The 24,644-nt window shown below is 59.5% G+C and overlaps 1 protein-coding gene across 2 annotated transcripts in view; it reads right to left on the bottom strand.

Annotated features, from left to right (window-relative positions):
• LOC147666515 (N-acyl-aromatic-L-amino acid amidohydrolase (carboxylate-forming)-like) overlaps nucleotides 1-24,644 on the bottom strand; it is a 544,437-nt gene that overhangs the window by 203,763 nt on the left and 316,030 nt on the right. The window contains exon 1 of one of the 2 annotated variants that reach the window (XM_086949027.1): nucleotides 1,034-1,092. The exons of the other annotated variant lie outside the window; for it this stretch is intronic. The gene's annotated coding sequence lies outside the window, so the exon portion shown is untranslated. Of the gene's footprint in view, nucleotides 1-1,033; nucleotides 1,093-24,644 lie in introns of those variants that run through there. 2 annotated transcript variants of the gene reach the window in all.

Raw genomic sequence — 24,644 nt, 5'->3', positions numbered from 1 at the left:
CTTGTGATACTCGCTGCTCCAGGGGCCCCACTGACCCGCTGCTCCAGGGGCCCCGCGTCGTGCTGCTCCAGGGGCCCCGCTGCTCCAGGGGCCCCGCCTGTGCTCCCGGCCTCCCCCGTGGACCCTTCTTGTGATACTCGCTGCTTCAGGGGCCCCACTGACCCGCTGCTCCAGGCCCACCCCCCGCGCCGCGTCGTGCAGCTTCAGGGGCCCCGCTGACCCGCTGCTCCAGGGGCCCCGCTGCTCCAGGCCTCCCCCCCCTCGTGCAGCTTCAGGGGGCCCGCTGACCCGCTGCTCCAGGGGCCCCACTGACCCGCTGCTCCAGGGGCCCCACTGACCCGCTGCTCCAGGCACACCCCCCCCCCGCCGCGTCGTGGAGCTTCAGGGGCCCCGCTGACCCGCTGCTCCCGGACCCCGCGTCGTGCTGCTCCAGGGCCCTGTCGTGCTGCTGCTGGAGCCGGGATGGCTGCTGCTCCCCCCCAAGGCCCATGACCCCGGAGGACCTGCCCGTGGGCCATTCAGAGCAAGGGGGTCCCTGGCAGCCTGGGTCCCCAGTGACGCCGGCGGGATGGGTAGGATGGTGACATGGGCGTAGGAACTGTGGGGGACGCGGGGGACATATCCCCCCCAGAATTTGGAGTGGGGGGACACAGGGGACAAGGGTGGGGGGTCCGAGGGGTCAAACAAATTCCCCCTCTACCTCCTGAGAGGGAGATTGCCAGGCCATCAGCGCAGAGCCACACAAAGAGTTCAAAAGGGCAGTGGCAGGGGTGCGAGTGGCCTCTGACGTCACCTTATGCTGTGACTATCGCATCAATGGCCCTGCACTTGACCTGGCGCCTCTCCAGTTACCTGTCTGTGAGCCGCCAATGATCCGATAGTCACAGCATAAGGTGACGTCAGAGGCCACTCGCCCCCCTGCCTCTGCCCTTTTGAAGTCTATGTGTGGCGCAGCACCCCTGAGGCTCCAGGAATGATTTAATTCTCACCTCAGCTGCCTGTAGCCAGTGCTCTGGTTGATTTGCTGGCTGACCTGACCTCGTCGTCGGACTCCTCACCCCGTGTCTGTTGCCGCCGGCTTGAACGAAGGGCTGCAGGCAGCAGCACGCTCTGACGCTCGGTAACTTGTACGTAGGGGCAAGGGCTGTTACACTGCATTGCCAGGGGGGCCTGGTGACATTTGAAAGTGGTGGGGGTGTGGGGTTTACAAGTTGTGACTGAGTGGAGTCTGGAGTGCAGCCCGAGCCTCTGCTCAGCAGCCTCGCCCTCACATGTGCTGCTTTTTTTATTTTTTTATTTATAGTGCGTGAAAGCCCTCTCCTCGTCGCTTTTAGTTTAAATTGTGCCCATGTATGTTCTGTCTTAATTCCGCACTTTGAATAACTCCCGATAACAAAGGGCCCTTTCACGCCGTGTTCCAGTAATTATTAGATTGGAATTGTGTAAATGCCACCGTGGACTAGTGTTTGCAGGCCGGTCTCTAAATTCGGCTATTCACGGGCATTGTGGCTCAATATTCTTGCTTAAATGTGATACTTTTCTAATTATCTGAATGAGGCTTACAAAGTAGATGTAGTTTTATGAGCGCGGACGTGAGAAATCTAACCTCATAAGGACTGGGAATTAATCAGATGGCCGCTTACAAGGCTTTCAAGGGGTGAATGAAATCTCTGCGAGGTAGGAAGATGGGGAAAGATTTTGGAGATTGTTGTGCGAAAATGGACATTCGTGTGTTTTTAACGCATAGGCTGGGGTTGCTAGCGCTATCTTCTGTTCTGTCATTCTTGGCACTGTCCATTTGTGGGCAGCGTCCCGCACCGTTGTTCTTGGCATGCAGTGAGTGTATACATCGCGGCCCCAGGTCACCTCACACAGCCGCAGCTCCGCACACACCTTTGGTTCCAGGGCCGGTCCTAGGCATGGGCGGTATGGGCAGCTGCCCAGGGCCTCGCGCTCAGGGGGCCCCCTGCCGGCCCCGCAGAGTAGGGAAAAGCGCACTCGCGCAGGCAGTAAGGCACTTAGAGGGGCCTCACATCTTCCCTTTCGCCCGGGGCCTCAGAAGGCCTCAGAAGGCCTAGGACCGGCTCTGTTTGGTTCTCTGGGCACACCAGGTGCAGGTCTCTTCTCAGGCCCGGCGCGGCGCAGCCCAGCCGCAGATTGGACACTTATATAATGCTCTGTGTTGACGTGCTGTAGTGTTCTTTAAGAACTCTGAGGACGCTTTTGGAAATTTTCAAGACTTTCTTCCTTAAACTACTGTGATAGTTAGACTGTCAATGTTTTCAGTATAACTAGATTCGTACTGACACATCTGACATTAGGTCAAAAGTTTTTTTTTTTTTTTTATATTCATTTAGGGGATGGTGCTAGACATTGCTGTATTACATTGTGTATTCAGATTTGTCAGTGTGTGAAATGATATGTGATCACCTTATGCCCACACTGTAATTTTCATAGTGTATTTTCATTTAAAAGGCAGGGGCGGCTGGTGACATTTGAAAGTGGTGAGGCGTAAATACTGCACTGTGACGAGCGTGCGCAGCGAGCAAGGCCCAACCACCTATGGGGGATTCGGGGGTTCTCCCACAAACATTTTGAAAAAAGAGTGGGCAAATGGTGCATTCTTAAGCACATTTGAGAAAGAGGTTTCTTGGCCAATACATCTCTGGGAGTAGCCAGACAAGTCTCTTTGCACTTGCACAGATGCATCTCTCTCCCTGCATTCGCATAGGCACAGTCACCCTGCACTCATAGACCCATTACTCACCCTTCCCTGACACATCACTAAGCCAGCATTCACCCATCCAAATCACATCTCTGGACTCACACAGGCACACTACACTGCTCAACCTGCACTCACACAGACATCATTCACCCTGGACTCCCACAGGCACACTGCTCACCCTGCGCTCACACAGACATCACCGACCCTGCACTGTCACAGACATCACTCACACAGGCACACTGCTGAGCCTGCGCTCACACAGACATCACTCACCCAGGAATCACACAGGCACACTGCTCACCCTATACTCACACAGACCTCACTCACCCTGGACTCACATAGGCACACTGCTCACCCTGCGCTCACACAGACATCACCGACCCTGCACTGTCACAGACATCACTCACACAGGCACACTGCTGACCCTGCGCTCACACAGACATCACTCACCCAGGACTCACACGGACACACTGCTCACCCTATACTCACACTGACATCAGTCACCCTGGACTCACACAGGCACACTGCTCACCCTGCACTCAGACATCACTCACCCTTCAATGCACTGCACTCAATAGGTTTCATGTCTTTCAGCCTGTCTAGGCCCGACATTGCCTGGTGACAGACTCCAGTACATAACACCACGTCAGCTGGGGCCTCTGAGCAGCTGGGGGTGCTCAGCACAGACCCAAGAATGCAAGCAGCCCCCCACAGACACTGGTGTTATTGTAGGCTGTTCGTCACTGCAACACCCTACACTGCAAAGGAAAGTGGGACTGTGCTGGTATTCAGCCACTTTTTCTTGTTCCTTGGTATCTGGCCTTTTTCTTGAGCTCATCACTTTAGTCCCTTTGCCCACCCTTGCGTTGTATCCAAAAGCCTCAAAGGTGAAGCCCAGCCATGTGGGTTGGTGCTGCTGTGAACTAAATGTATTGGCATGCAGCTTAGACAACAGTGAAACTTGCCATTCCGTACTTAATTGGTCTTATTTCACAGGTAGGACATGACAGTGACATCGTCCGGGAAGGGGGTGGGGGGGCGAATTACTACTACTAAAACAGCAATGAAATCAGCTGACATGAAAAAATAGAATGATCCAGAAAACCAAAATCCTGTTGTGATTGGATATGTTCTGTGACACACATTACATGTGTTTTTATAAGACATGTGAAAAACACATGACTTTAGTTTTGGTTAAAATTCTTAATTTAGGGGAACAATTAATAATTTAAGGAATAAGTTACTTCCAGTGAATTTTGACATTTTTACACATACCTCCAGTCTCTGCAAAGATTTTGCCTCGTTAGTACCAGTGGAACATACAAATGCACCAGTGAGAAAGGTGACCAGTCAACCTTTGCAAAGGGCCCTCCACTTTGCAGCAACATTAGTCACATTTTATCAGTAATTTTTGATCCCGGTGAGCTACAAACCATTTTTTGTTAAAATTGTCAGATTATTCAGCAGATGATGAATTATGGGGGCAAATATGGTACAACTATAATTATGTGCAAAACATTTGCAAACTAGGATATTTTGCTATTCATATTTGAACTGCGTAAAAGAGAAAAGTACTGATGACAGAAACTGCTTGGCTCAGACAAATGGCGTGTGATTCCACTTTTAAGCGTATTTGGGACATTCAGTGATTGGAAATGTATCCCACTTTGTGAATGTATTTTAATGTCAATAACTCATATTAAACCTTAAATAAGCATGTGTGGCTATTGGTTGAATTAGATAGCATAGTAGTTTGTAACTGATCAGTGAAATGCCAGACAAGTACTAAAAATAGGGAAGTTTTGCTCTTTCTGGCCACACCTCTGCAGGGGTCACACCTATCGTACAAACAATGAACATAGTATTTGCACAATTTTTTATTTTATTTTTAAGTCTGGGAACTGGCAATTTGGTACTCAGTCCATTACATATTTTGGGAGCAAGGGCAGGCTATGGCAGAGTTTCTAATTTAAAAATGGAGAATAGGTGGTGCACTGCGTGAAGTTCAATGTAGGCTTTTTGTCGTTTAAACAATAAAGTTCTGGGTGCTCTGTCAGGGTGGTGTTATCCGTCCAAACACCGTTAGATCATCAGATAGGTAGTGTATGCAGAAATCTGCCAATACATCCCCTGCTTAGGCACTCCGGAGGCGATCAATGAATTGATTCATAACCTTGTTAAACTTTCGTTGCTTTTATTCAGCAAAATGTATTCAGTTTCATATTAGTTGCATATCAATTGGCGACATGTAATCCATACAGGTAATTCTATGAACAATCATCTCCAATGCATTTCGGGCGGGGGGGCCCTTGATCACGGAGCGCTGTGGAGGAAGGCAAAATGGACTGGGTAAGTGGGGGTGCTACGGGTCAGAATGCCGGTCTTATTAGTGCTCTAGGAGTGATAGTGCTGCAACAGAGACTGCAGATAAGTACACTGGTGCTCGTCGTGCTACGTGAGGGTAGGGGTTGTGAGAGGGAAGTTAACGCGTGTGGTTCATGGAAGCGCGGTTAACAGTTAGCGTGCTAGTAGGCGTACAGCAACGGGAGCGGAGACTTACTTCATAGTGTCAGGTGGCAAGGCGTGCCGTCCATACGCTTGTGAGCAATGATGCGCGGGGTGCCGGCGAGTGTACGCTGATAAATATCGCTAAGGGTTGTGACGTGGGGTAAAAGAATAAAATGAACAAAGGACTAATACCGATACGGTACGGTGGCGGCCATCTTGGAGTGTAGTGAGAATAACGTGTGAGGTACGCTAAAGGTCAGAGGGAAGGGAGCCAATGTAAATAAATGGTTACTATGTTACATAAACATGATCATACACAATGAGTAAGTATGTAGGCATTACAGATAACAACTGTATTCGATGCGGTCATTAAGACCGTGTGGCTTCAGGGTCTGTAGCCAATAGATCCATTCAAGTTCACGTTTTAGCAAAAGTTTGTTGTCAATGCCTTCACGTTTGGTGAGAATTTCAAGTACAATATATTTGAGTTGTGCAATGGTGTGGCGAGCCTCAGCAAAGTGCATCGCAACATTGGATTTTTCAGCTTTCAACCTGATGTTCGATTTATGCTCGTTAAGATGAGTTTTAATTTTGCGTTCAGTTTTACCAATGTACAACTTCCCACAGGGGCATTTCAATGCATAAATTAGGTTCATGGAGTCACAGGTAGCGTCAACTTGAAGCTTAATGTTATGGCCTTTCATTGGATGCTGGATGTGGTTGCCTTTGATAACACTATTGCAATGGTTGCAATTGAGACAAGGTTTGGTTCCACGGTGTTGTATGGTAGTTTCTATAGGTTTAGAGAGGATCTCTTTGATGTTCCTGCTTCTAGTATGGGCAAAAAGTGGAGGTTTTGCAAAGATGCCCTGAAAGTCAGGTTCAATTTGTAAGATGGGCCAATGTCTCCATATAATCTTTTTGTATGCAGGGCTGGCGGTGGAGAATTTAGAAACTAAAACCATACGTTGATCTTTCTCCTTCTCAGATTTCAAAAGACTGTCTTTTCTGGTGATTTGATCAACTCGAGTTTGGGCTTCACTTAACGTGTGCTCGGGGTATCCTCTGTTATGGAACCGTTCACGCATTTCATTAATGCGCATGGTGTATGTATGTTCATCAGAGACAATGCGCTTAACGCGCAGCATTTGTGAAAATGGCAGGTGTTGCTTCAAGGACCCTTGGTGGAAGCTAGAAAAATGCAAGGTGTTATTGCGATCAGTGTTCTTCCGGTGCAGAGGATCAGCGGTTGTGTGTTGTGGACTTCGATGGCTGATAGTTTCACTAGGAAGTCGGTGGTATCGTTGATGTAACTGGTGGTTTTGACAATGAGAGGTTGTAGGTACTTATCAAGCAGCTTACCTGTTGTCTCGTGAATGGATCCCTTTGTGGACACGATAGGTCTAAAGGGTGGGTCCGTTAAGTTCTTGTGTATTTTAGGACAAATGTGAATGGTGGGACTTCGTGGATGTTCGAGTAACAGATAGTTTTTGGTCCGTTCTTCAATAGTGCCTGCCTGATGGGCTCGGTTAACGATCTCTCTGAGGAGATTCTGAAACTCCAGAGTAGGATTTTTGTCCTTACCCAGTCCATTTTGCCTTCCTCCACAGCGCTCCGTGATCAAGGGCCCCCTCGCCCGAAATGTATTGGAGATGATTGTTCATAGAATTACCTGTATGGATTACATGTCGCCAATTGATATGCAACTAATATCAAACTGAATACATTTTGCTGAATAAAAGCAACGAAAGTTTAACAAGGTTATGAATCAATTCATTGATCGCCTCCGGAGTGCCTAAGCAGGGGATGTATTGGCAGAGTTTCTAATTTGTCATATTGCATTTTGAGATGTAGGAATGTCGCTAAGAGCGTTTAGTTTATTCCTTTTTTTGTCCCGCCTTTGTTTTCTTGGTGCATGAAGATGCAAGATTCATATACATATTTTTTTCCCATTTGGTCTTTATTGTGAATGTAAATAAAAATAAAGCATACTTGCAGACTGTGACTGCTTGTCTGCCATTCTCAATATTTCTCTTCATAACTGTGCGATTGTATACGTTTAACGCGCGTACGGTCTCGCACAATGAGTGATTTTGTATAGGGTCACTGGAAAGTCCCCAAGGTTGACCCTGTCCCCCCCCCCCCCCCAGAAATTTTGTGTCTCCTACGCCCATGGATGGTGACCCCCACCACTGGGGGGGCGGCCCCCAGGCCTCGTCATAGAGCGGCCAGGTGCAGGCGCAGGTCCCGTGCTGCCTCGTCGTAGAGCGGCCAGGTGCAGGCGCAGGTCCTGTGCTGCCTCAGCCCTCGTCGTAGAGCGGCCAGGTGCAGGCGCAGGTCCCGTGCTGCCTCAGCCCCCAGGCCTCGTCGTAGAGCGGCCAGGTGCAGGCGCAGGTCCCATGCTGCCTCAGCACCCAGGCCTCGTCGTAGAGCGGCCCCGTGCAGGCGCAGGTCCCGTGCTGCCTCAGCCCCCAGGCCTCGTCGTAGAGCGGCCAGGTGCAGGCGCAGGTCCCGTGCTGCCTCAGCCCCCAGGCCGCGTCGTGCAGCTCCAGGGGCCCCGCTGACCCGCTGCTCCAGGGGCCCCGCTGACCCGCTGCTCCAGGGCCCCACTGACCCGCTGCTCCAGGGCCCCACTGACCCGCTGCTCCAGGACCCTGCGTCGTGCTGCGCTAGGGCCCTGTCGTGCTGCTGCTGGAGCCGGGATGGCTGCTGCTCCCCCCAAGGCCCATGACCCCCGGAGGACCTGCCCGTGGGCCATTCAGAGCAAGGGGGCCCCTGGCAGCCTGGGTCCCTAGTGACGCCGGCGGGATGGGTAGGATGGTGACCCCCACCACTGGGAGGGGCGGCCCCCAGGCCTCGTCGTAGAGCGGCCATGTGCAGGCGCAGGTCCCGTGCTGCCTCAGCCCTCGTCGTAGAGCGGCCAGGTGCAGGCGCAGGTCCCGTGCTGCCTCAGCCCCCAGGCCTCCTCGTAGAGCGGCCAGGCGCAGGTCCCGTGCTGCCTCAGCCCCCTGGCCTCGTCATAGAGCAGCCAGGTGCAGGCGCAGGTCCCGTGCTGCCTCAGCCCCCAGGCCTCGTCGTAGAGCGGCCAGGTGCAGGCGCTGGTCCCGTGCTGCCTCAGCCCCCAGGCCTCGTCGTAGAGCGGCCAGGTCCCGTGCTGCCTCAGCCCCCAGGCCTCGTCGTAGAGCGGCCAGGTGCAGGTGCAGGTCCCGTGCTGCCTCAGCCCCCAGGCCTCGTCGTAGAGCGGGCCCGTGCAGGCGCAGGTCCCGTGCTGCCTCAGCCCCCAGGCCTCGTCATAGAGCGGCCCTTGCAGGCACAGGTCCCGTGCTGCCTCAGCCCCCAGGCCTCGTCGTAGAGCGGCCCCGTGCAGGCGCAGGTCCCGTGCTGCCTCAGCCCCCAGGCCTCGTCGTAGAGCGGCCCCGTGCAGGCGCAGGTCCTGTGCTGCCTCAGCCCTTGTCGTACAGCGGCCAGGTGCAGGCGCAGGTCCCGTGCTGCCTCAGCCCCCAGGCCTCGTCGTACAGCGGCCAGGTGCAGGCGCAGGTCCCGTGCTGCCTCAGCCCCCAGGCCTCGTCGTACAGCGGCCAGGTGCAGGCGCAGGTCCCGTGCTGCCTCAGCCCCCAGGCTTCGTCGTAGAGCGGCCAGGTGCAGGCGCAGGTCCCGTGCTGCCTCAGCCCCCAGGCTTCGTCGTAGAGCGGCCAGGAGCAGGCGCAGGTCCTGTGCTGCCTCAGCCCCCAGGCCTCGTCGTAGAGCGGCCAGGAGCAGGCGCAGGTCCCGTGCTGCCTCAGCCCCCAGGCCTCGTCGTAGAGCGGCCAGGAGCAGGCGCAGGTCCCTTGCTGCCTCAGCCCCCAGGCCTCGTCGTAGAGCGGCCAGGTGCAGGCGCAGGTCCCGTGCTGCCTCAGCCCCCAGACCTCCTCGTAGAGCGGCCAGGTGCAGGCGCAGGTCCCGTGCTGCCTCAGCCCCCAGGCCTCGTCGTAGAGCGGCCAGGTGCAGGCGCAGGTCCCGTGCTGCCTCAGCCCCCAGGCCTCGTCGTAGAGCGGCCAGGTGCAGGCGCAGGTCCCGTGCTGGCTCAGCCCCCAGGCCTCGTCGTAGAGCGGCCAGGTGCAGGCGCAGGTCCCGTGCTGCCTCAGCCCCCAGGCCTCGTCGTAGAGCGGCCAGGTGCAGGCGCAGGTCCCGTGCTGGCTCAGCCCCCAGGCCTCGTCGTAGAGCGGCCCCGTGCAGGCGCAGGTCCCGTGCTGGCTCAGCCCCCAGGCCTCGTCGTAGAGCGGCCCCGTGCAGGCGCAGGTCCCGTGCTGGCTCAGCCCCCAGGCCTCGTCGTAGAGCGGCCCCGTGCGGCCTCAGCCCCCAGGCCTCGTCGTAGAGCGGCCAGGTGCAGGCGCAGGTCCCGTGCTGCCTCAGCCCCCAGGCCTCGTCGTAGAGCGGCCAGGTGCAGGCCCCGTGCTGCCTCAGCCCCCAGGCCTCGTCGTAGAGCGGCCAGGCACAGGTCCCGTGCTGCCTCAGCCCCCAGGCCTCGTCGTAGAGCGGCCAGGTGCAGGCGCAGGTCCCGTGCTGCCTCAGCACCCAGGCCTCGTCGTAGAGCGGCCCCGTGCAGGCGCAGGTCCCGTGCTGCCTCAGCCCCCAGGCCTCGTCATAGAGCGGCCCTTGCAGGCGCAGGTCCCGTGCTGCCTCAGCCCCCAGGCCTCGTCGTAGAGCGGCCCCGTGCAGGCGCAGGTCCCGTGCTGCCTCAGCCCCCAGGCCTCGTCGTAGAGCGGCCAGGTGCAGGCGCAGGTCCCGTGCTGCCTCAGCCCCCAGGCCGCGTCGTGCAGCTTCAGGGGCCCCGCTGACCCGCTGCTCCAGGGCCCCACTGACCCGCTGCTCCAGGGCCCCACTGACCCGCTGCTTCAGGGCCCCACTGACCCGCTGCTCCAGGACCCTGCGTCGTGCTGCGCTAGGGCCCTGTCGTGCTGCTGCTGGAGCCGGGATGGCTGCTGCTCCCCCCAAGGCCCATGACCCCGGAGGACCTGCCCGTGGGCCATTCAGAGCAAGGGGGCCCCTGGCAGCCTGGGTCCCTAGTGACGCCGGCGGGATGGGTAGGATGGTGACCCCCACCACTGGGAGGGGCGGCCCCCAGGCCTCGTCGTAGAGCGGCCATGTGCAGGCGCAGGTCCCGTGCTGCCTCAGCCCTCGTCGTAGAGCGGCCAGGTGCAGGCGCAGGTCTCGTGCTGCCTCAGCCCTCGTCGTAGAGCGGCCAGGTGCAGGCGCAGGTCCCGTGCTGCCTCAGCCCCCAGGCCTCCTCGTAGAGCGGCCAGGTGCAGGCGCAGGTCCCGTGCTGCCTCAGCCCCCAGGCCTCGTCGTAGAGCGGCCAGGTGCAGGCGCAGGTCCCTTTCTGCCTCAGCCCCCAGGCTTCGTCATACAGCGGCCAGGTGCAGGCGCAGGTCCCGTGCTGCCTCAGCCCCCAGGCCTCGTCGTAGAGCGGCCAGGTGCAGGCGCAGGTCCCTTTCTGCCTCAGCCCCCAGGCTTCGTCATACAGCGGCCAGGAGCAGGCGCAGGTCCCGTGCTGCCTCAGCCCCCAGGCCTCGTCGTAGAGCGGCCAGGTGCAGGCGCAGGTCCCTTTCTGCCTCAGCCCCCAGGCTTCGTCATACAGCGGCCAGGTGCAGGCGCAGGTCCCGTGCTGCCTCAGCCCCCAGACCTCCTCGTAGAGCGGCCAGGTGCAGGCGCAGGTCCCGTGCTGCCTCAGCCCCCAAGCCTCGTCGTAGAGCGGCCAGGTGCAGGCGCAGGTCCCGTGCTGGCTCAGCCCCCAGGCCTCGTCGTAGAGCGGCCCCGTGCAGGCGCAGGTCCCGTGCTGCCTCAGCCCCCAGGCCTCGTCGTAGAGCGGCCCCGTGCGGCCTCAGCCCCCAGGCCTCGTCGTAGAGCGGCCCAGTGCAGGCGCAGGTCCCGTGCTGCCTCAGCCCCCAGGCCTCGTCGTAGAGCGGCCCCGTGCAGGCGCAGGTCCCGTGCTGGCTCAGCCCCCAGGCCTCGTCGTAGAGCGGCCCCGTGCAGGCGCAGGTCCCGTGCTGGCTCAGCCCCCAGGCCTCGTCGTAGAGCGGCCCCGTGCGGCCTCAGCCCCCAGGCCTCGTCGTAGAGCGGCCAGGTGCAGGCGCAGGTCCCGTGCTGCCTCAGCCCCCAGGCCTCGTCGTAGAGCGGCCAGGTGCAGGCCCCGTGCTGCCTCAGCCCCCAGGCCTCGTCGTAGAGCGGCCAGGCACAGGTCCCGTGCTGCCTCAGCCCCCAGGCCTCGTCGTAGAGCGGCCAGGTGCAGGCGCAGGTCCCGTGCTGCCTCAGCACCCAGGCCTCGTCGTAGAGCGGCCCCGTGCAGGCGCAGGTCCCGTGCTGCCTCAGCCCCCAGGCCTCGTCATAGAGCGGCCCTTGCAGGCGCAGGTCCCGTGCTGCCTCAGCCCCCAGGCCTCGTCGTAGAGCGGCCCCGTGCAGGCGCAGGTCCCGTGCTGCCTCAGCCCCCAGGCCTCGTCGTAGAGCGGCCAGGTGCAGGCGCAGGTCCCGTGCTGCCTCAGCCCCCAGGCCGCGTCGTGCAGCTTCAGGGGCCCCACTGACCCGCTGCTCCAGGGCCCCACTGACCCGCTGCTCCAGGGCCCCACTGACCCGCTGCTCCAGGGCCCCACTGACCCGCTGCTTCAGGGCCCCACTGACCCGCTGCTCCAGGACCCTGCGTCGTGCTGCGCTAGGGCCCTGTCGTGCTGCTGCTGGAGCCGGGATGGCTGCTGCTCCCCCCAAGGCCCATGACCCCGGAGGACCTGCCCGTGGGCCATTCAGAGCAAGGGGGCCCCTGGCAGCCTGGGTCCCTAGTGACGCCGGCGGGATGGGTAGGATGGTGACCCCCACCACTGGGAGGGGCGGCCCCCAGGCCTCGTCGTAGAGCGGCCATGTGCAGGCGCAGGTCCCGTGCTGCCTCAGCCCTCGTCGTAGAGCGGCCAGGTGCAGGCGCAGGTCTCGTGCTGCCTCAGCCCTCGTCGTAGAGCGGCCAGGTGCAGGCGCAGGTCCCGTGCTGCCTCAGCCCCCAGGCCTCCTCGTAGAGCGGCCAGGTGCAGGCGCAGGTCCCGTGCTGCCTCAGCACCCAGGCCTCGTCGTAGAGCGGCCAGGTGCAGGCGCAGGTCCCGTGCTGCCTCAGCCCCCTGGGCTCGTCGTAGAGCAGCCAGGTGCAGGCGCAGGTCCCGTGCTGCCTCAGCCCCCAGGCCTCGTCGTAGAGCGGCCAGGTGCAGGCGCAGGTCCCGTGCTGCCTCAGCCCCCAGGCTTCGTCGTACAGCGGCCAGGTGCAGGCGCAGGTCCCGTGCTGCCTCAGCCCCCAGGCTTCGTCGTACAGCGGCCAGGTGCAGGCGCAGGTCCCGTGCTGCCTCAGCCCCCAGGCTTCGTCGTAGAGCGGCCAGGTGCAGGCGCAGGTCCCGTGCTGCCTCAGCCCCCAGGCCTCGTCGTAGAGCGGCCAGGTGCAGGCGCAGGTCCCGTGCTGCCTCAGCCCCCAGGCCTCGTCGTAGAGCGGCCAGGTGCAGGCGCAGGTCCCTTTCTGCCTCAGCCCCCAGGCTTCGTCATACAGCGGCCAGGTGCAGGCGCAGGTCCCGTGCTGCCTCAGCCCCCAGGCCTCATCGTAGAGCGGCCAGGTGCAGGCGCAGGTCCCTTTCTGCCTCAGCCCCCAGGCTTCGTCATACAGCGGCCAGGTGCAGGCGCAGGTCCCGTGCTGCCTCAGCCCCCAGGCCTCGTCGTAGAGCGGCCAGGTGCAGGCGCAGGTCCCTTTCTGCCTCAGCCCCCAGGCTTCGTCATACAGCGGCCAGGAGCAGGCGCAGGTCCCGTGCTGCCTCAGCCCCCAGGCCTCGTCGTAGAGCGGCCAGGTGCAGGCGCAGGTCCCTTTCTGCCTCAGCCCCCAGGCTTCGTCATACAGCGGCCAGGTGCAGGCGCAGGTCCCGTGCTGCCTCAGCCCCCAGACCTCCTCGTAGAGCGGCCAGGTGCAGGTCCCGTGCTGGCTCAGCCCCCAGGCCTCGTCGTAGAGCGGCCCCGTGCAGGCGCAGGTCCCGTGCTGCCTCAGCCCCCAGGCCTCGTCGTAGAGCGGCCCCGTGCGGCCTCAGCCCCCAGGCCTCGTCGTAGAGCGGCCCAGTGCAGGCGCAGGTCCCGTGCTGCCTCAGCCCCCAGGCCTCGTCGTAGAGCGGCCCCGTGCAGGCGCAGGTCCCGTGCTGCCTCAGCCCCCAGGCCTCCTCGTAGAGCGGCCCCGTGCAGGCGCAGGTCCCGTGCTGCCTCAGCCCCCAGGCCTCGTCATGGAGCGGCCCTTGCAGGCGCAGGTCTCGTGCTGCCTCAGCCCCCAGGCCTCGTCATGGAGCGGCCCTTGCAGGCGCAGGTCCCGTGCTGCCTCAGCCCCCAGGCCTCGTCATGGAGCGGCCCTTGCAGGCGCAGGTCCCGTGCTGCCTCAGCCCCCAGGTCTCGTCGTAGAGCGGCCCAGTGCAGGCGCAGGTCCCGTGCTGCCTCAGCCCTCGTCGTAGAGCGGCCAGGTGCAGGCGCAGGTCCCGTGCTGCCTCAGCCCCCAGGCCTCGTCGTAGAGCGGCCAGGTGCAGGCGCAGATCCCGTGCTGCCTCAGCCCCCAGGCCTCGTCGTAGAGCGGCCAGGTGCAGGCGCAGGTCCCGTGCTGCCTCAGCCGGCTCTGCAGCCCTTTGGGCACATCCGTGCTGTACACTGCCACCAGCCAGCAGCTCCGGCCCTCCGCTTCGGTGGTCAGCTCGATGGGGACGCTGGCCCGATGGGCCTCCAGGGTGGCCTGCAGGGGGTCCCGGCTGTCCTCCAGGGCCTGTAAGAGCTGCGGGTTGAGGCAGAAGATGCCATAAAAAGCCTCTCGGCTGGAGGCGTCGCCCAGCACCAGGTGGACGCGCTCTCGGGTGACCACTGCTTGGGCGTCGGTCAGCGTGGCCTGATAGTGGGCCCGCAGTTGCAGCTAGGGCAGGTGGTGGCCCCGCAGCAGGCCCTCGAGCTCCAAACCCACGGCACAGCTGAAGTAGTCGGCGGTGGCCAGGAGGATCTGGAGCCGCCGCTCCCGCACCACCGCCTGCTCTGCGCTCCGCACCACCCGCTGGACATTGGTGGGCTCCAGCCTCTGGAGCAGCCTCTCGGCCAGGGCAAGCAGGGCGGCGGGGGCAGCAGCTGGCAGCCGCAGGCCTGGAGCAGCAGCGGGGTGACCTGGGGGGCCAGGCGGGGGGCGGGCAGGCGGCGGACGGCCTGCAGGAGCTCCCTGGCGGTGCGGCGCAGGGAGGCCTTGCCGTCCCGGCTGAGGGGCGCAGCCTCGGTCAGGCGGCACAAGACCCGCCGGCAGGCCTCCTCCAGGAGACCCCTGATGAAGAAGCGCACTGCCAGGGGTCAGCTGCGGCCATCTCTGGCTCCGGGGCGGAGCAGCAGGGTCCGAGCAGGAGCAGCAGGGTCCGAGCAGGAGCAGCAGGGTCCGAGGGGTTTGGTTGGTTGGAAAGACTATTTATTTTACGCTTTGTGGTAAGAATGTGTTTAAAGGTTATGTATGTCCCAGAGAAGGCAGAAACTAGTGGAACGCAAAATTCAGAGATGTGCTAGGGTGCACTTAACTATCATCATGCATATCTGAGCGGCATGTGAGATGTCAAAAGCCTGTTATAGTATGTAACTAGTTGGGACTCTCAGAAGTGTACGTAAGTCCTCTACTTGCCAGCGGTTTGTGGCAGACCTCTTCAGTACATTGCTTATTTGCTGTGAACTGCTACAGGAGTGGGGATGGACATGGCCCATAGCAGTTTTGTTTCACGTGAGCGCGCCAAGTAGTATAAGGTAATTACTGTGCAGTCTGAGTGAACTACATTTAACTGCCGCTCTTGTGAGATGGTCGAGCTGCTCTGCGGTGGGGAGCACTCTGTCCCAGAGAGAGCCTTTTGGTCCCAGGTTAGTGTGGGGCGCCTTGCTTTTGAAGTGCACGGTGGGGGGCTTTGCCACTCATGTCCTGTGCTTTTGTACTATCATTCAACGCTCTGGTTCTTTTGTTTTTTTATGGGAGGACTGGGGGGTGGTTGCCCCTACCTTTAGGGGCACAGGGGTTCCCTGGCAGCGAGCGTGGCATGTCCAAGCTTATAATGTTGTGGGCTCTTTTAGGTATATGACCGGCTCTGTTCTTGCGGGGGCGTCCATGATGCTATGTGCTTCGCCCATATAACTTGGGGTGACCTGATTTGGGGCTCTATCTCTAGTGCTGGAGGGTTGTCTGCTTGTTTGAATAGACGTGGTTCCCAGGGGTTCCGCATCTTATCTGTTGATTATGTCCTGGTTTTAGGTGTTGGGTGTGTGGTGTGTGTGGGGGAGAGGTGCTGGTCCCTAGGTACTGTCGCCTGATCCCGCGGCATCATCGGGGTTCCTGGGCATCCTTGGCAGAGGACTGCTGACAGCCCTCCCATCCTTCCCCTCCATGTGCCTCTGTTTATCAAGCGGTCATTGGTTAACGGGAGCCGGCTGCACAGTGTGTGCGGGAGTCATGGCGCTGGGCTTTTCCTTCGGTCTGCTCCAGGGCATCACTACTGCAATCTTTTTACGTCTTATCATCTTTGTGTTCTTGTGCATTGGAATAACAAGGTACTGTTTGTGCATGTTTCCGCTCCTGGTTTGTGTAGCTGTATTCTCCCTTTCTATGCAAGCATTGCTTTTACTTTGCTTTTACTTTGCTTCCATGACTGGTGTGCATTTCCACTGCATTTTCACTCGTATATTAAGAGTTAAGAAGGTGTTTGTGCTCTACAGCTTTCAATCCCTTTGCTAAACCGGTTCCGATAGTTCTTTTTAGTATGTCTGTCTGATCTCTGCTTAGGGCACTTGGACACTCTCTAGTCCTTAAGATTTAGAGCACTGCGACCTGAATTTTCCCAACAAATTCAAGTTCACGGTGATGGTCTGTGACAGTTTGGTTTCGGTTGCCTGATGGATGTCTCATGATACCACGATTAACCAACATGAGCAATCCGTGGGAAAAGTCATCTATATCGAGGTGTATACGGAAAGGGGTATGTGGTGGGAAGAGAAAAGAGGGCTGACAGGAGAAGGAAGAGAGCAGCATTGGAGTGCAGCCAGGGAAGAGAGCTGGAGGATTGTGGCAGGAAGAGAAAAGAGGGCTGACAGGGATTTTTTAAAGAAGCCTGTCAGAGCACAGCTAGAAAGGGTGCTGGGGGTCATACATTTGAATGTATTCTCGGAGTGTTTTTTTAAGTGCTGTAGGACACCTTCATTACTGGAGAGCGCTGCAGCCTAGCGTGGAGTCTGGGGGTTGAGGGAATGGAAAGGCACTGGTCCAACATTGCTCTATGTACTACCACAGACAAGACCCCACCCACACACCCCACAATGCATGAAATCAACCAGGGTGCATTATGGAAAAACTGCCACAGACTCTATGTGCAGTGAACACACATTATTTATTTACATATATACACGGAGGGTGCCTCGAAGAGGTCAGTTACCAATCTGGCCTGATGGCCACCATGCAGGCCCTCACCTCTCGCGCTGCCTCAGTCGGCTCTGAAGTCCCTGGGGCACATGTATGCTGTACCCCACCAGCAGCCCCCAGGCCTCCTCGTAGAGCGGCCAGGCGCAGGACCCGTGCTGTCTCAGCCAGCTTGTAGCGTAGTTCCTATTTTCCCAATAGGCCCTGCGCATTGGAATAACAAACAGTAGTATCGACATAGAAGTGCGGATCTTCCAGGCCTCTACTGACTATGCTAAACTTAATTGGGTTTGTTACCAACTAGCTCAGAGGTCACTGGAAACTTTCTTGACTGAAATAGGAAGTGATCAGCTTCCCTGGCACAGACAAGAAGGGATTCAGTTTTCCAACAACCGTGCAATATGACAACTTTGCTCCTCAGATCAAGAGTCAATCTCTAGGGTCGTGTGAAACAATACAGTTATTTTACTCAGTCAGGTTGGTGCAGTTTACTTTCACAATATGTAGAGAATAGAGAGACGGGCGTTTGTCAATAAAAGGTTAACATTTATTGAACAGTCTTTCTTCTCGTACAAGAGAAATGTATTGCCACAATTGCAAGACTTGTTATGATAAAAAGTACGTACAGTAAGACAAGTATTGCGAAATAATACTGTAAAAGCATTGATATGGTTTCTTAGCCATACAATGGTTTAAAAGTAATAAAACATATATACATTCATATATACTTTAGGCTAAAATACTCAACTGGTGCTTCTAACTACGCCTACCCCAGTGTACCTGACCTAAGCCTAATACTTGGGAGGGGAGTAAGTAAGTAGCTTTAAGTTAAGTTGGTTTTGCCAAGGTTTGCTTCAAGAACTCTCTCTTAAGGGTTTAGTCAACACCATACCTCTGGAATAGAATGATGGAGGTCTGGTATCTCCCTCAGGGCTCGATATCCCAGTCACCCGCAAGGGTAGACCAGAAACGCTGGAGCTGGATTTCTCGGCAGGAGAAAGACAGCGTCTCGTCTTCAGCGCGTCGAGGAGGAGAAGGAGGGGGGGACAGCGTCCGCGGGCAGCTTGCATCTGCTGGGCTCTTGCAGGGGGACGGCTGTTCAGCTCCTAAGTTCACCACACCATCGTTCACTAGTTAGCAGCGATAGCAGTAGCGATAGCAGCTATATCTTCAGCATAACAGCAGCTTCAGGCGACGGGCAACAGGGGACTTGCTTAAGGCCACGTTGGTAGTATTTATACCTGAAAGGTGCCTTGTTTGACGTAAGTTTGCTGGACATAAGACGTCAATAAGATGTCACTAGGAAGTGATCGTCTATCAGTGCTCATTAGAGTTCTATTACTAATCAAAACACAGCAAGCGGGGATTTCCAGGTTTGCTTAGTTTTTATCTTGTTGAAGAACTCGGAGTGTTAATCTAGGAATCTCAGATAGTGACTTCTGCTCTGTCATTGCACTAATTGAGTGCAAAGGAAGTGGCAGAGAAAGCTATTCTGGAATGTGGCTCTGTTTGTGTGAGGCCAGAGATGAGTTACTGAATATTGCACTCGAACGGTTATGCCAATATAGGGAAACTCTGGATTTATAGCCGACTAGGGGCATGAGGTCACAGTATCGATCAGGATCCTAGATAAGCACGCAACAAGCTCTGCAGCCCTTTGGGCACATCCGTGCTGTACACCGCCACCAGCCAGCAGCTCCGGCCCTCTGCCTCGGTGGTGAGCTCGATCGGGGCGCTGGCCCGATGGGCCTGCAGGATAGCCTCCAGGGGGGCCCAGCTGTCCACCAGGGCCTGTAAGACCTGGGGGTTGAGGCAGAAGATGCCATAAAAAGCCTCTCGGCAGGAGGCCTCGCCCAGCGCTAGGTGGACGCGCTCTCGGGTGACCACTGCTTGGGCGTCGGTCAGCGTGGCCTGATAGTGGGCCCGCAGGTGCAGCTGGGGCAGGTGGTGGCCCCGCAGCAGGCCCACGGCGCAGCTGAAGTAGTCGGCAGTGGCCAGGAGGGTCTGGAGCTGCCGCTCCCGCGCCACCGCCTGCTCTGCACTCTGCACCACCCGCTGGACATTGGTGGGCTCCAGCCTCTGGAGCAGCCTCTCGGCCAGGGCAAGCAGGGCGGCGGGGGGCAGGAGCTGGCAGCCGCAGGCCTGGAGCAGCAGCGGGGTGACCTGGGGGGCCAGGCGGGGGGCGGGCAGGCGGCGGACGGCCTGCAGGAGCTCCCTGGCGGTGCGGCGCAGGGAGGCCTCGCCCTCCCGGCTGAGGGGCGCAGCCTCGGTCAGGCGGCACAAGACCCGCCGGCAGGCCTCCTCCAGGAGGCCCCTGATGAAGAGGATTGTGGTGGGAAGAGAAGAGGGTTGAGAGGAGCAGGAAGAGTGCAGGATTGGAGCGCAGCCAGGGGAGAGAGCTGGAGGATTGTGGTGGGGCGTTGAAAAGATGGTTGACAGGAGAAGGAAGAGAGCAGCCTTGGAGCGCAGCCAGGGGAGAGAGCTGGAGGATTGTGGCGGGCGTTGAAAAGAGGGTTGACAGGGGAAGGAAGAGAGCAGCCTTGGAGCGCAGCCAGGGGAGAGAGCTGGAGGATTGTGGCGGGGCGTTGAAAAGATGGTTGACAGGAGAAGGAAGAGAGCAGCCTTGGAGCGCAGCCAGGGGCGAGAGCTGGAGGATTGTGGCGGGGCGTTGAGAGAGGGTTGACAGGAGAAGGAAGAGAGCAGCCTTGGAGCGCAGCCAGGGGAGAGAGCTGGAGGATTGTGGCGGGGCGTTGAAAAGATGGTTGACAGGAGAAGGAAGAGAGCAGCCTTGGAGCGCAGCCAGGGGCGAGAGCTGGAGGATTGTGGCGGGCGTTGAAAAGAGGGTTCACAGGAGAAGGAAGAGCACAGGATTGGAGCGCAGCCAGGGGAGAGAGCTGGAGAATTGTGGTGGGAAGAGAAAAGAGGGTTGAGAGAAGAGAGCAGCATTGGAGCGCAGCCAGGGGAGAGAGCTGGAGGATTGTGGTGGGGCATGGAAAAGAGGGTTGACAGGAGAAGGAAGAGAGCAACCTTGGAGCGCAGCCAGGGGAGAGAGCTGGAGGATTGTGGCGGGGCATGGAAAAGAGGGTTGACAGGAGAAGGAAGAGAGCAGCATTGGAGCGCAGCCAGGGGAGAGAGCTGGAGGATTGTGGCGGGGCGTTGAAAGAGGGTTGACAGGAGAAGGAAGAGAGCAGCATTGGAGCGCAGCAGGGGAGAGAGTTGGAGGATTGTGGTGGGAAGGAGGCCTCTGATGAAGAAGCGCAAGGCCAGGGTTCGGCTGCGGCCATCTCTGGCTCCGAGGTGGAGCAGCAGGGTCCGAGGTGGAGCAGCAGGGTCCGAGGTGGAGCAGCAGGGTCCGAGGTGGAGCAGCAGGGTCCGAGCAGGAACAGCAGGGTCCGAGCAGGAGCAGCAGGGTCCGAGGTGTTTGGTTGGAAAGACTATTTATTGTTTTACGCTTTGTGGTAAGAATGTGTTTAAAGGTTATGTATGTCCCTGAGAAGGCAGAAACTAGTGGAACGCAAGATTCCGAGATGTGCTAGGGTGCACTTAACTATCATCATGCATATCTGAGCGGCATGTGAGATGTCAAAAGCCTGTTATAGTATGTAACTAGTTGGGACCCTCAGAAGTGAACGTAAGTCCTCTACTTGCCAGCGGTTTGTGGCAGACCTCTTCAGTACATTGCTTATTTGCTGTGAACTGCTACAGGAGTGGGGATGGACTTGGCCCATGGCAGTTTTGTTTCACGTGAGCGTGCCAAGTAGTATAAGGTAATTACTGTGCAGTCTGAGTGAACTACATTTAACTGCCGCTCTTGTGCGATGGTCGAGCTGCTCCAAATATTGGGGTGTCTGCGGCGGGGGCACTCTGTCCCAGTGAGAGTATTTTGGTCCCAGGTTAGTGTGGGGCGCCTTGCTTTTGAAGTGCACGGTGGAGGTGGGGGGGCTTTGCCACTCATGTCCTGTGCTTTCGTACTATCATTCAACGCTCTGGTTCTTTTGTTTTTTTTTATGGGAGTTCCGGGGGGTGGTTGCCCCTACCTTTAGGGGCACAGGGGTTCCCTGGCAGCGAGCGTGGCATGTCAAAGCTTATAATGTTGTGGGCTTTTTAGGTATAGGACCGGCTCTGTTCTTGCGGGGGCGTCCATGATGCTATGTGCTTGGCCCATATAACTTGGGGCGACCTGATTTGGGGCTCTATCTCTAGTGCTGGAGGGTTGTCTGCTTGTTGGAATAGACGTGGTTCCCAGGGGTTCCGCATCTTATCTGTTGATGTCCTGGTTTTAGGTGTTGGGTGTGTGGTGTGTGTGGGGGAGAGGTGCTGGTCCCTATGTACTGTCGCCTGATCCCGCGGCATCATCGGGGTTCCTGGGCATCCTTGGCAGCGGACTGCTGACAGCCCTCCATCCTTCCCTCCATGTGCCTCTGTTTATCAAGCGGTCATTGGTTAACGGGAGCCGGCTGCACAGTGTGTGCGGGAGGCATGGCGCTGGGCTTTTCCTTCTGTCTGCTCCAGGGCATCACTTCTGCAATCTTTTTACGTTTTATCATCTTTGTGTCCCTGTGCATTGGAATAACAAGGTACTCTTTGTGCATGTTTCCGCTCCTGGGTTGTGTAGCTGTATTCTCCCTTTCTATGCAAGCATTGCTTTTACTTTGCTTTTACTTTGCTTCCATGACTGGTGTGCATTTCCACTGCATTTTCACTCGTATATTCGGAGTTAAGAAGGTGTTTGTGCTCAACAGCTTTCAATCCCTTTGCTAAACTAGTTCCAATAGTTCTGTGCTGTATGTCTGTCTGAGCTCTGCTTAGGGCACTTGAACATTCTCTAGTCCTTAAGATTTAGAGCACTTCGACCTGAATTTTCCCAACAAATTCAAGTTCACGGTGATGGTCTGCGACAGTTTGGTTTCAGTGGCCTCATGGAAGTCTCATGATACCTCCTCGTAGAGCGCCCCCGTGCAGGCGCAGGTCCCGTGCTGCCTCAGCCGGCTCTGCAGCCCTTTGGGCACATCCGTGCTGTACACTGCCACCAGCCAGCAGCTCCGGCCCTCCACCTCGGTGGTCAGCTCGATGGGGACGCTGGCCCAATGGGCCTCCAGGATGGCCTGCAGGGGGTCCCGGCTGTCCTCCAGGGCCTGTAAGAGCTGCGGGTTGAGGCAGAAGATGCCATAAAAAGCCTCTCGGCTGGAGGCCTCGCCCAGCGCCAGGTGGACGCGCTCTCGGGTGACCACTGCTTGGGCGTCGGTCAGCGTGGCCTGATAGTGGGCCCACAGGTGCAGTTGGTGGCCCCGCAGCAGGCCCTCCAGCTCCAAGCCCACGGCGCAGCTGAAGTAGTCGGCGATGGCCAGGAGGATCTGGAGCCGCCGCTCCCGCGCCACCGCCTGCTCTGCGCTCCGCACCACCCGCTGGACATTGGTGGGCTCCAGCCTCTGGAGCAGCCTCTCGGCCAGGGCAAGCAGGGCGGCGGGGGCAGCAGCTGGCAGCCGCAGGCCTGGAGCAGCAGCGGGGTGACCTGGGCGGGCAGGCGGCGGTCCCGTGCTGCCTCAGCCCCCAGGCCTCGTCGTAGAGCGGCCCCGTGCAGGCGCAGGTCCTGTGCTGCCTCAGCCCCCAGGCCTCGTCGTAGAGCGGCCCCGTGCAGGCGCAGGTCCCGTGCTGCCTCAGCCCCCAGGCCTCCTCGTAGAGCGTCCAGGTGCAGGCGCAGGTCCCGTGCTGCCTCAGCCCCCAGGCCTCGTCGTAGAGCGGCCCCGTGCAGGCGCAGGTCCCGTGCTGCCTCAGCCCCCAGGCCTCGTCGTACAGCGGCCAGGTGCAGGCGCAGGTCCCGTGCTGCCTCAGCCCCCAGGCCTCGTCGTACAGCGGCCAGGTGCAGGCGCAGGTCCCGTGCTGCCTCAGCCCCCAGGCCTCGTCGTAGAGCGGCCAGGTGCAGACGCAGGTCCCGTGCTGCCTCAGCCCCCGGGCCTCGTCGTACAGCGGCCAGGCGCAGGTCCCGTGCTGCCTCAGCCCCCAGGCCTCGTCGTACAGCGGCCAGGCGCAGGTCCCGTGCTGCCTCAGCCCCCAGGCCTCGTCGTACAGCGGCCAGGTGCAGGCGCAGGTCCCGTGCTGCCTCAGTCCCCAGGCCTTGACGTAGAGCGGCCAGGTGCAGGCGCAGGTCCCGTGCTGCCTCAGCCCCAGGCCTCGTCGTAGAGCGGCCAGGTGCAGGCGCAGGTCCCGTGCTGCCTCAGCCCCCAGGCCTCGTCGTAGAGAGGCCAGGTGCAGGCGCAGGTCCCGTGCTGCCTCACCCCCCAGGCCTTGACATAGAGCGGCCAGGTGCAGGCGCAGGTCCCGTGCTGCCTCAGCCCCCAGGCCTCGTCGTAGAGCGGCCAGGTGCAGGCGCAGGTCCCGTGCTGCCTTAGCCCCCAGGCCTCGTCGTAGAGCGGCCAGGCGCAGGTCCCGTGCTGCCTCAGCCCCCAGGCCTCGTCTTAGAGCGGCCCCGTGCAGGCGCAGGTCCCGTGCTGCCTCAGCCCCAAGGCCTCGTTGTAGAGCGGCCAGGTGCAGGCCCCGTGCTGCCTCAGACCCCAGGCCTCGTCGTAGAGCGGCCAGGTGCAGGCGCAGGTCCCGTGCTGCCTCAGCCCCCAGGCCTCGTCGTAGAGCGGCCAGGTGCAGGCGCAGGTCCCGTGCTGCCTTAGCCCCCAGGCCTCGTCGTAGAGCGGCCAGGTGCAGGCGCAGGTCACGTGCTGCCTCAGACCCCAGGCCTCCTCGTAGAGCGGCCAGGTGCAGGCCCCGTGCTGCCTCAGCCCCCAGGCCTCGTCGTAGAGCGGCCAGGTGCAGGCGCAGGTCCCGTGCTGCCTCAGCCCCCAGGCCTCGTCGTAGAGCGGCCAGGTGCAGGCGCAGGTCCTGTGCTGCCTCAGCCCCCAGGCCTCCTCGTAGAGCGGCCCCGTGCAGGCGCAGGTCCCGTGCTGCCTCAGCCCCCAGGCCTCGTCGTAGAGCGGCCCCGTGCAGGCGCAGGTCCCGTACTGCCTCAGCAGGCTCTGCAGCCCTTTGGGCACATCCGTGCTGTACGCTGCCACCAGCCAGCAGCTCCGGCCCTCCGCCTCGGTGGTCAGCTCGATGGGGACGCTGGCCCGATGGGCCTCCAGGATGGCCTGCAAGGGGTCCCGGCTGTCCTCCAGGGCCTGTAAGAGCTGCGGGTTGAGGCAGAAGATGCCATAAAAAGCCTCTCGGCTGGAGGCCTCGCCCAGCGCCAGGTGGACGCGCTCTCGGGTGACCACTGCTTGGGCGTCGGTCAGCGTGGCCTGATAGTGGGCCCGCAGGTGCAGCTGGGGCAGGTGGTTGCCCCACAGCAGGCCCTCCAGCTCCAAGCCCACGGCGCAGCTGAAGTAGTCGGCGGTGGCCAGGAGGATCTGGAGCCGCCGCTCCCGCGCCACCGCCTGCTCTGCGCTCCGCACCACCCGCTGGTCATTGGTGGGCTCCAGCCTCTGGAGCAGCCTCTCGGCCAGGGCAAGCAGGGCGGCGGGGGCAGCAGCTGGCAGCCGCAGGCCTGGAGCAGCAGCGGGGTGACCTGGGCGGGCAGGCGGCGGACGGCATGCAGGAGCTCCCTGGTGGTGCGGCGCAGGGAGGCCTCGCCGCCCCGGCTGAGGGGCGCAGCCTCGGTCAGGCGGCACAAGGCCCGCCGGCAGGCCTCCTCCAGGAGACCCCTGATGAAGAAGCGCACAGCCAGGGGTCAGCTGCGGCCATCTCTGGCTCCGGGGCGAAGCAGCAGGGTCCGAGCAGGAGCAGCAGGAGCAGCAGGGTCCGAGCAGGAGCAGCAGGGTCCGAGCAGGAGCAGCAGGGTCCGAGCAGGAGCAGCAGGGTCCGAGCAGGAGCAGCAGGGTCCGAGCAGGAGCAGCAGGGTCTGAGCAGGAGCAGCAGGGTCTGAGCAGGAGCAGCAGGGTCTGAGCAGGAGCAGCAGGGTCTGAGCAGGAGCAGCAGGGTCTGAGCAGGAGCAGCAGGGTC

The sequence above is a fragment of the Lissotriton vulgaris genome, unplaced genomic scaffold (assembly GCF_964263255.1).
Source record: "Lissotriton vulgaris unplaced genomic scaffold, aLisVul1.2 SCAFFOLD_440, whole genome shotgun sequence".
In the NCBI taxonomy this organism is placed as follows: Eukaryota; Metazoa; Chordata; class Amphibia; order Caudata; family Salamandridae; genus Lissotriton; species Lissotriton vulgaris.
Note: the sequence above shows the minus strand (reverse complement) of the source record. Positions and strands in the feature narration are given on the sequence as shown.